The sequence below is a fragment of the Pseudophryne corroboree genome, chromosome 1 (assembly GCF_028390025.1).
Source record: "Pseudophryne corroboree isolate aPseCor3 chromosome 1, aPseCor3.hap2, whole genome shotgun sequence".
Taxonomy (NCBI): domain Eukaryota; kingdom Metazoa; phylum Chordata; class Amphibia; order Anura; family Myobatrachidae; genus Pseudophryne; species Pseudophryne corroboree.
The window spans coordinates 983191584-983194583 of NC_086444.1; the positions used below are offsets into that span (position 1 = coordinate 983191584).

Here is a 3000-nt window from a genome sequence, read left to right on the forward strand (position 1 = left end):
AATTTGCCGTCCGGCAATCTTTTAAACGCCCACCCACCCTTCCCCCACCCCCCTCCACCACCAACCCACGCTGCATGTATTACCTAAACTGTTCTCCCCCCTCCTCCCTTCACCGCCCTCCCCCCACCCCCAACCCCCAGAGTCCGTACACTTCGGAGTATTGGTTTACGACAGTAAAATAGTGTTAAACTTGCGGTCGGAGCATTAATCTGGAAGGCGAAAAAATATTACAGTCATACCACGCTGGAAATGCCCAAATACGCCCGATCTTGGAAGCCAAGCAGCGATGGGCCTGATCAGTACCAGAAAGGGGGACCACCTGGGAAGATCAGGTACTGTATTGAATAGAAATAAGTGCCTACAAAAGAAATATACTCCTTATGTATCCGCATATATACAGTTACACTGAGCACGATATTTAGTCCCTATTATATCACATAAGCACTCGATTCACACTTCCATACCTCTGTAACCACAGTCACGATATAGTATCAATACACACCTTATGTTCTAGTGTCATATCAGTTCACTTTATATGGTTACTGTTCTAACATTAAGAAAATCTGCTTCATTAATAACACTGTCTTTAATTAAGCCTTTGTACTACTAAAAGCTATTAGGAATCTCACAATAAGAATGACGTGATTCTGACACTCTCATTTATTACTTCCATGTACTGAACCGTTGCCATGACGACCGGGAACACTGGAGAGTCATTTTTATACAATGAACTACTAAGTAATGGCCGCCACATACTGGAATTCTATGGACATAATCCTGCAGAAAATGGCCGCCGCTGTATGGAGATACTGAATATTACTGCCTTTTCTATGACATGTGAGCCCCTGACTCCTGCACAAGCATACAGCCCATGTGATCGCGCTGGATTGCCGCGGACGCATGCGCAGAAGAAACCGGATGTGGGCCGGAAGTGACGTGCCGCGTCCGCCGCAACCGGAAGTGTGTCGGAAATGCCGCTATTTATGGATTTTAAAGACTATTTCCTACACATTGGGTCTTAAAAACACTCGTTTTTAACTACAAATACTGTGTACAACGCTCCACTAAGCTGTAATCCATTGCCATGTATACTGATATATATGTGTGTAAGAATATGTGTTAACAAATTATGTCACATGACTCCTAATGATGTCACTACCCTCCCACTGAGGGCTAGGGCTATAAATAGCTGCCAAGGTTCATTTTGTCCCTACCCTGTGAAGAAGTCTCATCAGACGAAACGCGTTGGGTGACCTGTACCTACCTCTCTCTAAGATAAGGATAATTTTATATACTCTTTTATTTGGTGCTTTTAGTTCAGTTGTGTTTTAAATTGTCCCATATTTTTTATGTATCTCTTTAATGTTTGAAATTTTATGTGAATAAATAGCCTTTTAACATTTATAAACCTACTGCCAGTTTTTACCTTTACTGACACCGAGGTCGCTACTAACCCTCATCCCCTTCTATTCCTACATTGTCTTTAGGGTTTTACCACCCCTATATTCTTTGAGGGTAATAGCAGACGCCCCGCTAGTAGCATAGGGGAGTGTCATAGTGACTAGCTCTTTAAACAACATATCTGTTTATCATACATGTGGCGCAATATTAATCCTTACGTTTATAATAGTTTAATAATGCCTGGGTACTGTTTGTCTCTCAATTATGTGTAAATCTAACTATTTGATACAGGTTTCTTGTAGTGGAACAAAGATAACTTAAACAACCTAAATATCCACATCGGGAAGCTTCGTCGGTAGCTCATGAAACCTGATACTCATATTTCTCTGCCTGCACTGCATATTGTCCTGTTTGCATTCTGGCTTCCTGGTTCTGCTGCTGCACAAGAGGAAAAGTGATGTCAATGTACTCCGGTAGGGGTACTAGGGTACAGCATTCCCTGCACCCCCCATCCCTCCCCCCTTAATCTGGCTATGTTGTAACTGTTATTCCACTCATCAGTACTGTGATAGATAGATTATAATATAGGGTTTTACTTTTAATGACCTGGAGATTTTTCTCTTAAAATCTATTAGACACTAATATCTTCATCATAAAGGCCAGACCACCATGTTCAAAGACCATTCAGTACCCAGAACGAATGCTATGGAAATTATTTTAATAAAGCTTCTCCACACAGGTGATAAATAGAACTGGTATATTGAACATAGAAGGAAAACAGAATATTGACAGGGCACAAGGGTCAGTCTGAATATAATCAGGACAGGAACTGTGGTGTATGCACAGCAATAGAACAATGATAGTCTCTTGTAGTAATCACAGTAGCTAATGATGAGTAGTACACACAAGAATATTTCCAGCAGCAGATAAGGTAGGGAGTAGGATGAAGAAAGCAGGGGATACCAAGATGTGGATAATAAGAATTTACTTACCGATAATTCTATTTCTCGGAGTCCGTAGTGGATGCTGGGGTTCCTGAAAGGACCATGGGGAATAGCGGCTCCGCAGGAGACAGGGCACAAAAAGTAAAGCTTTAGGATCAGGTGGTGTGCACTGGCTCCTCCCCCTATGACCCTCCTCCAAGCCTCAGTTAGGATACTGTGCCCGGACGAGCGTACACAATAAGGAAGGATTTTGAATCCCGGGTAAGACTCATACCAGCCACACCAATCACACTGTACAACCTGTGATCTGAACCCAGTTAACAGTATGATAACAGCGGAGCCTCTGAAAAGATGGCTCACAACAATAATAACCCGATTTTTGTAACTATGTACAAGTATTGCAGATAATCCGCACTTGGGATGGGCGCCCAGCATCCACTACGGACTCCGAGAAATAGAATTATCGGTAAGTAAATTCTTATTTTCTCTATCGTCCTAGTGGATGCTGGGGTTCCTGAAAGGACCATGGGGATAATACCAAAGCTCCCAAACGGGCGGGAGAGTGCGGATGACTCTGCAGCACCGAATGAGAGAACTCCAGGTCCTCCTTAGCCAGGGTATCAAATTTGTAGGATTTTACAAACGTGTTTGCCCC

General features: G+C 42.8%; 1 pseudogene; it reads left to right on the plus strand.

Moving 5' to 3' along the window:
* The first annotated feature begins 225 nt into the window (after window positions 1–225).
* Window positions 226–344, plus strand: LOC134936593 (5S ribosomal RNA; annotated as a pseudogene).
* The last annotated feature ends 2656 nt before the right edge of the window (window positions 345–3000 follow it).